At 41.9% G+C, this 14,497-nt stretch overlaps 1 non-coding gene across 1 annotated transcript; it reads left to right on the forward strand.

The window, feature by feature from the left end:
• Positions 1 to 710: 710 nt before the first annotated feature.
• LOC125395224 (U6 spliceosomal RNA) lies at positions 711 to 813 on the forward strand. The gene has a single exon (XR_007230503.2). It is a non-coding gene; the product is annotated as a U6 spliceosomal RNA (small nuclear RNA).
• Positions 814 to 14,497: the final 13,684 nt, after the last annotated feature.

Consider the following 14,497-nt stretch of genomic DNA (forward strand, 5'->3'; position numbering starts at 1 on the left):
TAAGATCTTTTTCTGACTCTGTGAGTAATTTTCCGTCTGTTCCATATGATGACTAAAAATGTCTCTAGCGTCATGGAGGTTGTTTCTAGAGGTGTCATGTCCAAACAAGATGTCTCACTTTCAGTGCAGTCCAGTTGTGACTATAGCTTTCCCTTTTTTATATATATATATATATATATATATAACCAGCTTTTTCTGTACAGCCCTGTCTATCCTGGAACTCACTCTGTAGACCAGGCTGGCCTTGAACTCAGAGATTTGTCTGTCTCTGCCTCTGAGTGCTGGGATTTAAGGTGTGCACCACCTCTACTTCTATATTGTATCTTCAGGGTTAAGAGCACAGGCTGCTCTTCCAGAGGACTCAGATTCAATTCCCCATTATGGCAGCTCACAGCTGTCTGTGATCCCAGGCCCAGAGAATACAGTGCTCTCTTCCAGCTTCCCTGGGCACTGCCCATACTTGGTGAACAGACATACATGCAGGCAAACACCCATACACATTGAATTTTAAAAAGGAAAAAAAAAAAAGCTTTTTTGTTAAAGAGCAGTAGAGAGATCTAAGGATGTGGCTCTCGTTTCTCTTCAGAGCCCCTGGGTTGGTGCAGAAACCAGCCTGGCTCACATAGTAATGGACAATCATACACATAATGGACGCTGCGGGGAGGGGGCAGGTTGAACACGTGGTTTTTAAAATTATCCCACTTTTTCCTGTGCTGATTTCTGCAGCACACACCAAGATGAATGATACAGACTAGAGTAGCATGGTCCCTGTGCAAGGTTGACACACTAATTTATGAAGGATTCCATATTAATAAATAGATTTTATAGAATGTAAATATATATGTATATTTACCTTTGCTCAGCAATTCTGAAATTCTGTAAAGTAGTTCCAACAGCCAGAGGAGTTGGCTTTGCCTTGAAGACTTTCCTGTAACTACAGACCGATGTTCCCTGGTCTGTCTGTGTCAGCCCAGCTTCCATGCTGCTGATCACTACTTTGGAAATATACAGACAAAAAACAACTTTCTAAGCAAGTGCCACTTAATGATGTGTCAAAACGAAGCTATCTTAAGTCTTAAATCCACCAGATGAAGTTAACTGAGCCTGACAGTATCGTCCCAATTCATGGTTGTACTGAAAGTACAATGTCCATGTAAGAAGTTTGGGATATAATGATGTCTCTGATTTATTTTCTCCAAAAAGACTGAATCCCACTCTCCTTAAAACGAAAGGCAATTCTTGATGGTCCTGTATAGAAGATGAATAAACAAGAGCTTTGAAAGGCTTAATGGTCCCACGGAGCTACCTGGGCCCTAATTCCTGTAGCCTGTGCCACACGAGATAGCTGCAAGAACACTGTAGATACAGTAAAGAAGTTAGACCTTAAAATAAGACTCTACTGGACTATCTAGGGAGCCTTGGTCTAGTCACAGGTCCTATAAAAACAGAGAACTTTGTCTAGCTGGGAGCAGCAGAGGAGGGCAGTAAAAATCAGAGGGATTGGAAAATCAAGAAGGACCTAAAGTACCACTGATGGCATTAATGTTGTAGGGGCGATGTGACAAGGTGTACAGGAAACTTCAATAGCTGAGAGAGGGTCAGGCCAACAGTCAAAAAGGAAGGGGAGTCAACAGCAAGGAACTGTCTTTGACCTTCACCCCAAAACAGCTTGCTGGTCTTTCCCTAGAGCTTTAAGCAAGCAGAGCCCTGCTGAGGGTTGAGGGCAGCATTCTGCAATCCCAAGGTGTCGGGGACCATCCTCAACAAGAATACCTCTCGCCAGGATAGAGGCGTGGGGATTAGAAATATGGTAAAGAATATGAAGATGTGAATGAAACTAATGAAACAGAGAAACATATAGGATAGAATCGGGAGGGAATTCCAGTGAGTACTGAAATTCGCCCACATTTAATTTCCAATTACTTTAAATATCCATTGTAATGGACTAATTAAAAATGCTGCAGGATCCCCAGCAGCTGCAGCAGCAGACATGCACCAGTTTGCTGAGCCGTGGCAGCAGGCCATGTGGCGGCAGGCAACGGGCCCTGAGAGCAGTCAGTCCCAGGCAGGGACTGCACAGTTCCCCAAGTGTCTGCAGCAGGCTATGAGGAGAGAGAGACAGATGGTCATGCCACAAGACCACACTGCTGGTCTCGTGGCAACTGGTCCCAGACAGGAAACCACATGGTAGGCACGCATGCAGAGTGAGGGTTTTGAAAGACCTGGATAAATCCAGACCCCTCTAGCAGGAAAAAAAGAGCTAAAAATCTAGGTTAGCCGGTTCAGTGACTCTGTTTTAGGAACTAGCTGAAGATAAAGTTAGATTATAATCTTGAATAATCTTGAGAAACAGGGAGTTACCCCCTTGTGATTATCACTGGTATTTTCTGAATTTTTCAATGATCACTGGTATTTTCGGAATTTTCCAATGACGTCCACCCTGTTCCCTTTGGATTACTGGGTCGCATTTTCTTCCCTTAAATACCCCTTCTCCCAGCTACTTGGGGTCGAACTCTCTACCCCAGTGCACTGGTTCCTGTCCTGTCAATAAACCTCATGTGATTGCAGCAAGGAGGTCTTTCATGAGATCCTGGGCCGTCATGTTATCCTGAGAGTCTCCGCACTCTGGAGGTCTTTCAGTTTGATATTTATTTAGTGGTTTATGAAAGGGAAGGGGAGAAGAGCAGAGAGAGAGAGAGAGAGAGAGAGAAAGAGAGAGAGAGAGAGAGGGGAAAAAAGCCACTTAATTAATATGGCGGTGAAGTCACCTGATCTCAGTCAAAATGGAAGCAGTCACATGTTGTATGGAAAAGCCACAATTTTTGAGCTACAGGGATTTTAAGTTTAATAATAAGAGAGACCTAGAGGCGTGACCAGCCCTATCACTGAGCCACCATGTCACAAGCCATAGCAGGGAGGAAAAGGCTGGAATTAAAAACAGCCACCTCGTGGATCTGACCAATCTTGTTGGCAGCAGTAGCAGTGGCAAAGATAGTTTGAGGAAACTCTTTCCATTTGCCTGTGTGCTGACAATAGTTAGAAAGCTCCCTTAAAAGTGGAGCCAACGGGACACCAGCAGAGTGAGGGTAGGAGCTGAAGTGGGGCATTAAAGCCTGGGGTTTTAGGGCTTCTAAAAGGCTTCTCGGCCAGCGACCTGGTCCAGAAACAGTGAACTCCACCAGAACAGGTACAGGAAAGTAACTGCTGAGCAAGTGAGCCAGAGCCATACACCACTGAGGGTCTGGACATGAATCTGGGATCTTCAAGGGAGTAGACCTAAGTCAGGATCCCTGTAGGTCTGGGTATGAGTCTAAAACCTCCCAGGAATGAGGCCTAGGCCAGGACCTCTGCCAGTCTGGGCGTGAATCTGGGACCTCCAAGAGAGTAGGCGGGAACCAGAGATCTCTACAGAGCAGGCATGAGACTGGGAACTCAGAGGGAATAGACCTGAGCAAGGACATCTGTGGTTCCAGGTATTGGTCTCGGACACCAAAGGGAATAGGTAGGAACCTGGAACCTCTGTGGGTCCAAGCATGAGTCTGGGACCTCTGAGGGAGTAAGCCTGAGACAGGACCTCTGCGGTTCTGGGTGCACCAAACCTTGGAACTCTGAGATAATAAACTAGAGCCAGAAACCTTTGTGGGACCAACTCCAAGCCAGGGACTTCTGCAGGAAGGGATCCAGACCAAGATTTACAGAAACAGGTCAAAGCTAGTAACCTAGGCCAAAGTAGGACAGAGACAGCAAACTCCAAGGGAGCAGAGCAATGCACAGGAATGCTGAGCTATCTCCAGAAACACTGAGTAACAAGCAAGGTAACTAGAACTGTGGCACTGACTATACCATGAGGAACAACCATCTGAGCTTTGGATTCACTGGCAACTAGAAGATTAATCAACAGAATCTCACCCCCAACCACACCTATTAGAGGAAAAGATGAGTAGACAAGGTAAGAACACATGCAACACGACAAAGAGCAACACAACATTAGTAAAACCTAAAGACCCTACAACAGCAAGACCTGAACAACCAAATATAGGTGAAGCAGAAGAAAATTACCTAAAAAATAACTTCAAGAGAATGTTTAAAACTCTTAAAGAGGAAATGAGAAATTCCCTTAAAGAAATGGAGGATACAATAAACAAAAAATAGAAAGACATCAGCAAATCCCTTAAAGAAAACCAAGAAAAAGCAATCAAACATATGATAGAAACTATTCAAGATTTGAAAACTGAAATAGAGACAATAAAGAAAAGACAAGCTGAGGGAAATATAGAAACAGAAATCACGAGAAAACAATCAGGAACCACAAATGCAAGCATGAACAGCAGAATACAAGAGATAAAAGAGAGAATCTCAAGCGCTGAAGATACAATAGAGGAAATAGACTCATCAGTTAAAGAAAACATTAAATCTAACAAGAGCTTAACCCATAATATCCATGAAATATGGGACACCATGAAAAGGCCAAATCTAAGAATAATAGGTATAGAAGAAAGAGAAGTTCAAGTCAAAATCATAGAAAATGTATTTAACAAAATCATAGAAGAAAACTTGCCCAACCTAAAGAAGGATGTGCCTATGAAGACTCAAGAAGCTTACAGAACACCAAATAGACTGAATCAAAAAAATAAAGAGTCCTCTCGCCACATAATAATCAAAACACTAAACATACAGAGTAAAGAAAAAATATTAAGAGCTGCAAAGAATAAAGGCCAAGTAACATATAAAGATAGACCTATCAGAATTACACCTGACATCTCATTGGAGACAATAAAAGCCAGAAGGTTATGGTCAAATGTTATGCAGATGTTAAGAGACCACGGATGCCAGCCCAGACTACTATACCCAGCACAACTTTCAATCACCACAGAAAGACAAAACAAGTTATTCCATGACAAAGCAATATTTCACCAAGACCTAGCCACAAACTCAGCCCTTCACAAAATACTAGAAGGAAAACTCCACCCTAGGAAGTTGGTTACATCAACAAAAACAAAGACAACTGAAGGACTCAAAGGAACAAATCTCAAAAAAAGGAAAAACACACAAATTAACATCACCAACAATGAAAAATAAATTAACAGGAGATAGCAATCACTGGTCATTAATATCCCTTAATATCAATGGACTCACCTCACCTATAAAAAGACACAGGCTAACAGACTTGATACAAAAACAGAATCCATCCTTCTTCTGCATACAAGAAACACATCTCAACATCAAAAGACAGACTTTGTCTCAGAATAAAGAGTTGGGAAAAATATTCCAATCAAATGGACCTAAGAAACAAGCGGGTGTAGTTATCCTAATATCTAACAAAATAGACTTCAAGCTAAATTAATCAAAAGAGACAAAGAAGGTCATTTCATATTAGTCACAGTAAAAATTCATCAAAAGGAAATCTTAATACTGAACATCTATGCCCCAAACACAAGGGCACCCTCATATGTAAAAAGAAACACTTCTAAAGCTTAAATCATACATTATTAAAACCCACACACTAATAGTGGGAGACTTCAACACTTCCCTCTCACCACTAGACAGCTCAGTCAGACAAAAAAATTAACAGAGAAATAAGGGAAGAAACAGATGTTATGACTCAAATGGACTTAACAGACATCTATAGAATAGTCCATCCAAACAGAAAAGAATATACCTTCTTCTCAGCACCACTTGGAACCTTCTCAAAAATTGACCACATACTCGGTAACAAAATAAACCTCAACAAATACAAAAAAAATTGGAGTAACGCAATGTACCTTATCAGATCACCATGGATTAAAACTAGAAGTCAATAGCAACACTAATTCCAGAAAACTCACAAACACGTGGAAAAAAAACAACACTCACATCAATGGGTCAAGGAAGAAATAAAAGGGGAAATTAAAGACTCCCTAAAATTCAATGAAAATGACCACACAACATACCCAGATTTATGGGACACAATGAAAGTAGTGTTAAGAGGCAAGTTTATAGCACTAAATGCCTACATAGAGAAGCTGGAATAATCCTACACTAGTGAATTAACAGAACATTTGAAAACTCTAGAACAAAAAGAAGCAAACTCACCTAAGAGAAATAGACAGCAGGAAATAATCAAATTGAGAGCTGAAATCAACAAAATAGAAACAAAGAAAACAATACAAAGAATCAATGAGACAAAGAGTTGGTTCTTCAAGAAAATCAATAAAGTAGACAAACTTTTATCCAAACTAACCAAAAGGCATAGAGAGAATATCCAAATTTTAAAAATCAGAAATAAAAAGGAAGACATAACAACAGACATGGAAGAAATACAGAGGATCATCAGGTCATATTTTGAAAACCTGTACTCCACAAAATTAGAAAACTTAAAGGAAATAAACAACTTTCTGGATAAATATCACTTACCAAAATTAAATGAAGACCAGATAAGCAAATTAAACAGACCTATAACTGCTGAAGAAATAGAAACAGTCATCAAAAGTCTTCCAATCAAAAAAAGCCAGGATCAGATGGTTTCAGCTCAGAATTCTACAAGACTTTCAAAGAAGAACTAATACCAATACTCCTCAAATTATTCCACACAATAGAAACAGAAGGAACATTGCCAAACTCTTTTTATGAGGCCACAATTACCCTGATATCCAAACCACAGAAAGACAATACTAGGAAAGAGAATTACAGACCAATCTCACTCATGAACCTTGATGCAAAAATACTAAATAAAATACTGGCAAATTGAATCCAAGAACACATCAGTACCATCATTCACCATGAAGAAGTCAGCCTCAACCCAGAGATGCAGGGATAGTTCAACATATGAAAATCTGTCACCGTAATCCACCATATAAACAAACTGAAAAATAAAAACCACATGATCATCTCATTAGATGCCGAAAAAGCTTTTGACAAATTACAACATCCCTTCAAGATAAAGATTTTGGAGAGAGCAGGGATACAAGGAACAAACCAAACTAATAAAGTCAATATCCAACAAGCCAACAGCCAACATCAAACTAAATGGAGAGAAACTCCCAGCGATTCCACTGAAATCAGAAACAAGGCAAGGTTGTCCACTCTCTCCATATCTATTCAATATAGGTCTTGAGGTCCTAGCTAGAGCAATAAGACAAAAAAAGGAGATAAAACAGATACAAATCAGAAAAAAGAAGTCAAACTTTCACTATTTGCTGATGATATGATAGTTTTCATAAGTGATCCCAAAAATTCTACCAAGGAACTTCTACAACTCATAAACACTTTCAGTAATATAGCAGGATACAAGATTAACTCAAAAAAATCAGTAACCCTTCTGTACACAGATGATAAAAGTGCTGGGAACAAAATAAGAGAATCAACACCCTTTATAATAGCCACAAATAGCATTAAATATCTCTGAGTAACTCTAACCAAACAAGTGGAGGACTTGTATGACAAGAACTTTAAATCTTAAAAGAAAGAAATAGAAGAAGACACCAGACAGTGGAAAGACCTCCCATGCTCTTGGGTAAGCAGAATTAACATAGTAAAAATGTCAATCATACCAAAAGCAATCTACAGATTCAATGCAATGCCCATCAAAATCCCAGCTAAATTCTTCACAGACCTCGAGAGAATGGTACTCAACTTCACATGGAAAAGCAAAAAACCCAGAATAACCAAAACAATCTTGTACAGTCAAAGAACTTGTGGAGGCATCACAATCCCTGACTTCAAACTCTACTACAGAGCTACAGTACTGAAAACAGCCTGGTATTGGCATAAGAAGAGACAGGAGGACCAATGGAACCAAATAGATGACCCGGATATAAATCCACAATCCTTCGAACACCTGATTTTTGACAAAGAAGCAAAAATTATCAAATGGAAAAAAGAAAGCATATTTAACAAATGGTGCTGGCATAATATCAACATGTAGAAGAATGAAAATAGATCCATATCTATCACCATGCACAAAACTCAAGTCCAAATAGATCAAAAAACCTCAACATAAAGCCAGCCACACTGAACCTGATAGAAGAGAAAGTGGGAAATACACTTGAACACATTGTCACAGAAGACCACTCCCTAAATAGAACCTCAGTAGCACAGACACTGAAAGAAACAAGTAATAAATGAGCCCTCTTGAAACTGAAAAGCTTCTGTGAAGCAAAAGACACAGTCAACAAGACAAAACGACAGCCTACAGAATGGGTAAAGATCTTCACTAACCCCACATCAGACAGGGGTCTGATCTCCAAAATATACAGAGAACTCAAGAAATTGGACACCAAAAGATCACATAATCTAATTAAAAAAAATGGAGTACAGACCTAAATAAAGAACTCTCAACAAAGGATTCTAAAATGGCTGAAAGACACTTAAAGAATGTCTTTCCTTAATGCTCAACATACTTAGTCATCAGAGAAATGCTAATCAAAACAACTCTGAGATTCCATCTTACACCTGTCAGAATGGCCCAAATCAAAAACACTGATGACAACTTATGCTGGAGAGGTTGTGGGGTAAAGGGAACACTTCTGCATTGCTGGTGGGAATGCAAGCTGGTACAGCCCCTTTGGATGTCAGTGTGGCAATTTCTCAGAAAATTAGGAAACAACCCTCCTCAAGACCCAGTAATACCACTTTGGGGTATATATCCAAAGGATGCTCAATTGTGCCACAAGGACATGTGCTCAGCTATGTTCATAGCAGCTTTGTTTGTCATAGCCAGAACCTGGAAACAACCTAAATGCCCTTTGGCTGAAGAATGGATAAGGAAAATTTGGTACAATTAAACAATGGAGTTCTACACAGCAGAAAAAATAATGACATCTTGAATTTTGCAGGAAAAAGGAATGAAGCTAGAAAACAACATTTTGAGTGAGGTAACCCAGAGCCAGAAAGACAATTATCACATGTACTCACTAATAAGTGGTTTTTAAACATAAAGCAAAGAAAACCAGCTTACAAACCACAATACCAGAGAAATTAGACAAAAATGAGGACACTAAAAGCGACTTACATAGTCTACATGGGAAGTAGAAAAAGAGAAGACCTCCTGAGTAAATTGGGAGCATGGGGACGTTGGGGTAGTGTTGAAAGGGAGAGAGGAGAGGTAGGGAGGGGAGCAGAGAAAAATGTAGAGCTCAATAAAAAAATGTTTTAAAGGCAAAAAAAAAAAGGCATCCCACGAGGGAGGCTGGACTGATGAACATGGATGGGTTGCTACCCATAGCTGAAACCATTAAAACCCTTGAAATGGTGACACCACAAGGCCTGTAATGGGACGTCTCCCCCTACCGGCATGGTGTAAATCAGCACGAATACCGTAGGACCTGTGGGAGGGTGTTCCCTGCCCCCCGGTGGGGTACTATTGCTTTACTGGATCTGTTTGGGACAACTTGGAAGACAAAGAGGCCAGAGGCTGCTGCAAATGCCTTTCACAGTAGGGGAAAATAAAGAAAAGAAAAGAAAAGAAAAGAAAAGAAAAGAAAAGAAAAGAAAAGAAAAGAAAAGGAGGGGAGGGGAGGGGAGGGGAGGGGAGGGGAGGGGAGGGGAGGGGAGGGGAGGGGAGGGGAGGGGAGGGGAGGGGAGGGGAGGGGAGGGGAGGGGAGGGGAGGGGAGGGGAGGGGAGGGGAGGGGAGGAGAGGAGAGAAAGAAGAATCTGAGGGACCCTAGGCCACCAGTCAAATGCACCACACAGAATGTGTAATACTAGCATGGGAGGACTGACCCCAGGCTAGTTCAAATGCCATATTAGCTAAAGTAAGTAATCCATAGATAAATGTCAACAAAGGACTCAACTGTAGCAGAATGGGGGGAACTCACCAACTGAAGCCAGTGTAGTGTAGAGAAATCATGCTTAGGCATATGGAACACGTGTCTGTTGTGGAAAAAAAACACCTGGTTTCAGATACCGGCCCTAGGAGAGGAGCTTAGGGAGGGAGAGCCTCCCAAATCTCACAGCACCAATGTAATAAATTAATTAAAATGCTGCAGATCCCTGGCAGCTGCAGCGGCAGAAACACAGCAGGTTCCCGAGTTAGGGCAGCGGGTCATGTGGCTGCAGGCAGCTAACAACTGGTCCCAAGAGCAGCCAGTCCCAGGCAGGGATGGCACATGAGACCACGCCGCAGGTCTCCAAAGGCGGCTGGTCCCAGGCAGGAAGACACACGATAGAGGGAGAGAGACAGAGATATGGATAGGCATGCCATGCAGAGTGAAGTTGGGTATTTATTTAGTAGGTTATGGAAGGGAAGGGTAGAAGAGAGAAGAGGAGGGAGAGAGAGAGAGAGAGAGAGAGAGAGAGAGAGAGAGAGAGAGAGAGAGAGAAAGAAGAGAAGAGAAGAGAAGAGAAGAGAAGAGAAGAGAAGAGAAGAGAAGAGAAGAGAAGAGAAGAGAAGATGGAAGCTGCCCTTTCAAGAGGGAGACAGAAGAGAGGCTCAGGCCGCAAGTACGAAGGAAGATCTGCCTGCCTCAGCAGACAGGGAGGGAGTGGGCAGGGCTTGTCTCTTAAGGAGACAGGACAGACCATTATACCCATGACCTCAAAAGGTAAGAGTAAGACAAAAAACTGCATTAACATGATACAAGGAAATGAACAGACCAGTTGAAGGTTGCAGGGTTACATTCATAGTAAATATTCTGTTGCTAAGGCCGGGCAGTGGTAATGCATACCTTTAATCCCAGCACTCAGGAGACAAAGGCAGGCAGATCTCTGTGAGTTCTTGGTTTGCCTGGTCTACAAGAGCTAGTTCCAAGACAGGCTCCAAAACTATAGAGAAACCCCATCTCGAATCCCCCCCCCACAAAAAAACCCATTCTGTAGCTAGAACAAAACAAGTCGTGCTCACACCCTAGACCAAAACATTCTGTAGGCAAACCACTCCCTGTATGGAATCCTAAGTTATCTCCATAAAGCGAACTGGAATTTAGTTGGATCCTTAGAATCTCGTTTGTGGTGAGAACAATCTACTTCTCTATTCTTGGAGTACAAAGTCTGGATATTAACTGTACCTGTTGACAATAACCTTGAGAGAGCAGAACTCTCTGTTCAACAACTAGGTGAGACCTTTGTTTGAGGTAGAAGCACAATGACCTTGAAGGAATTAGAGGTAAGTTCCAACTCTCTGATTTTGGTCGACGACGTAGAAATAGGCTCATATTTTCATCTCTACACACCAAGGAGAGTATCTGACCATCTTTGAAAGGTAGTATTTGAAATGGCAAGTATTTAAAGACACTACACAGAGGACCATCTGCAATCAGCATAAAAAGTCAAGTGACCCCTTTGAAGTAAGTTCCAGAGGCCTGCTGTGGTGGCACACATCTATGACCCCAGCAGGAGGCTCTGAAGTTCAAGTCTAGTTTGGGTTATACACCCAGAAGAGGGGGGTTCACAGTCCCAAGCAGGAAATGAAAACTAATAAGTGTGTGTGTGTGTGTGTGTGTGTGTGTGTGTGTGTGTGTGTGTGTGTGTGGGGGGGGGGGTTTCAAGATATGGTTAAGTTTGTTAGAATGCTTGCCAAACATGCACTAAGCTCCGAGCATCATTTAGACTGGATGTGGTAGAAAAGGGAGAGAGATCAAGAGTTCAAAGTCATCTTCCACTACAGGAGTTCAAGGCCAACCAGGCTATATATGACCTTGTTTTTAAACAAAGGAAAGGAATACTTCTATTTTTGCTTTTGCTGTTGTTTTGTTTTATTTTGGAGTCAGGCTTTTTCTGTGTGATTCTGGCTATCCTGGAACTCACTCTGTAGACCAGGCTAGCCTCAAACTCAGAGATCTCCCTCTCAGGTGCTGAAATTAAAGGCATGCACCACCACTGCTGGATTTTTCTTTGTTTTTGAGGTAGAATCTAACTCTGCATCCCTGCTTGATGTAGAGTGCAATGAAATCCACTCACCTCTGCCTCCTGAGTACCAGGATTAAAGGTGTGCAGCTTCATTTTACGCTTTATTGATTTTCTGAGACAGGGTTTGTTTGTGTAACAGCTTTGGCTGTCCTGAAACTCGCTCTGTAGCCCATGCTGGCCTCAAACTCACAGAAATCTGCCTGTCTCTGCCTCCCAAGTGCTGGAATTAAAGGCATGCACCACTACACCTGGCTCATTTTATTTTATCTTATTCATTGGGACAGGAACTTAAGAACGTTCTGTTCCCACCACCCCCACAGTAGCTCACAACCATCTGTAATCCCAGCTTCTGGAGATCCAATGCCCCTTTCTGAGACTCCTCAGGCACCAGGTGCACATACGATGCAGGTACAGATATATAGGCAAGCAATCATGCATATAAAATAAAAATAAGCAACTCTTTCAGATTATTTGTTTGTTTGTTTGTTTGTTAGGGAGGGGATAAATCTGTGCATAACCTACTTGTGGAGGTCAAAAGACAATTTGAAAACCATTTTCTTCTTCACGGTGTTGGATCTGGAGATGGAGCTCAGGTCATCGGGCTCCTTTACCCACTGAGTCATCTCTCTTGTTGACTCTGTTTGGTTGGAAGCATCACCCTAGGCCCTGGATCCTTATACCCTAAGAGACTGGAATGTTTGGGTTAAGGCCACACCCCAGCCACTGGCATCCATATATACAAAAAAATCTGAAATATTTGGGTGGAAGTTTCATCCTAAGCCCCCTCCCCTGGGAGTTGCCTCAGTCCAGACTCCACCTCTGAGAAAGCCTGCCAAATGATGATCCCTCCCCAGAGATGCTCAAGATCACTCCCACAGGGTATTTAAACTGTCCCCCACCCCCCAGAAAACAAATGCGTGGTTTTCCAATCTTCCTTGCCCATATCCTCTCTCTGGGGTGCTGGAAAGCTACCTGGGAGCGTTGGTATCCATTAAACCTGGGCTTTTTCTAATTCAGTTTGATTTGGTCTGATTTGGGTTATTGTATCAGTGGAGAGGTTTATCGGGGTGCAAAACCTTTTCAGACCCAAGTTTTAAAAATATCATTTAAATATGTATTTATTGTCTGACATTATGGTGAATACTTTCAATCCCAGCAGATGAATCTCTGAGTTCAAAGTCAGCCTTGTCTACTAAGCTAGTTCCAGGTTGGCTAGGGATAAACAGTGAGACCACCTCAAAAAAAAATTAATTTCAGGGTCGGGGTGGTGGTGGCACACACCTTTAATCCCAGCACTCAGGAGGCAGAGGCAGGTAGATCTTTGTGAGTTCAAGGTCAACCTGGTCTACAAGAGCAAGTTCCAGGACAGGTTCCAAAGATACAAAGGAACCCTGTCTCAAAAAACCAAACCAAAAAAAGGAAGAATTTAAAAATAATTAACTTCAATGCTTATAGGTATTCTGCCTATATTTATGTATGTGTGCCATGTGTGGTGCCTGCAGAGGTCAGATAGGGATGATGAATGGGAGCTGGAGTTACAGATGGTTAGGAGTCATTAGGAAGGTGCTGAGAATCAAATTATGATCCTTAGTAAGAGTAGCAAACATTCTAAATCGCTCATCAATATCTCCAGTCTCCCATGCTCACCAATAGGCTGCTATGTAAGTCACGGTTCATGGACAGGACAGAATACCAGAGTTATAGAAACTACATTTCACCTCAATAAATATCAAAAGATTTAACTGTTGGAATTATCAAAAAATTCTGACCTGGATTCAAATCCACCTCTCGACAGTTATGTGCCCTGGGACATGCTGTTTGACCTTTCTACTCGGCTGCTTACATGGAGTGCTGTCACCACTGATGTCCCATGAGAACTCACTGATTTCAGTTCACTGATGGATACTCAGTCTAGCTGTCAGAGATGCTCGACACCACAGTCAATTAATGACTATCTTGGGTTTTGTTTTGTTTTTGAGACAGGGTCTCTCTATGTAGTCCTGGCTGTCCTGGAACTCACTCACTATGTAGACCAGGCTGGCCTCAAATTCACAGAGATCCACCTGCCTCTGCCTTCCAAAGATTGGGATTAAAAGCATGTACCACCGCACCCTGTAATAAGTGTTGAAGAATGTTTATTTACACTGCAAAGATGTGTTTTTGCCAAGGGATCTTCTGATTGGTTTAATAAAGAGCTGAATGGCCAATACTGGGCAGGAAGAAGGTAAATGGGATTTCCAGGGGCAGAGGGGATTCTGGCAGAAGTAGACAGACACTTGTCTGGCAGACACTTGGGAGATGCAGAGCAAGCTGGATGTGCAGGAGCCACGTGGCAGAATGTAGATGAACAGAAATGGATTAATTTAACTTAAAAGCTGTAGTTAGGAACAAGTGGCAGTTATAGACTGAGTTTTGATAATTAATAATAAGTTTCCATGTTATTTGTGAGCTGGTGGCCTATGAAAAAGCTTGGTATAAATCAGCATTTTAGAAAAAAAGAATTTGATGAACATGATAAGTCATCTGAAGAAGAAAATTGTGTTTAGATCAAAGAAGAGCTGTAACCATAAACCAACATGGATTTCTGTGGCTTATTAATGTCCCCAAGGAGGGGTGCCTAAGAAGAGTCTTGGAAAGCACACATGTGCACGTGGAGGCCAGAGGTCAACTTTG

Source organism: Myodes glareolus, chromosome 12 (assembly GCF_982192425.1).
Source record: "Myodes glareolus chromosome 12, mMyoGla1.1, whole genome shotgun sequence".
Lineage (NCBI taxonomy): Eukaryota > Metazoa > Chordata > Mammalia > Rodentia > Cricetidae > Myodes > Myodes glareolus.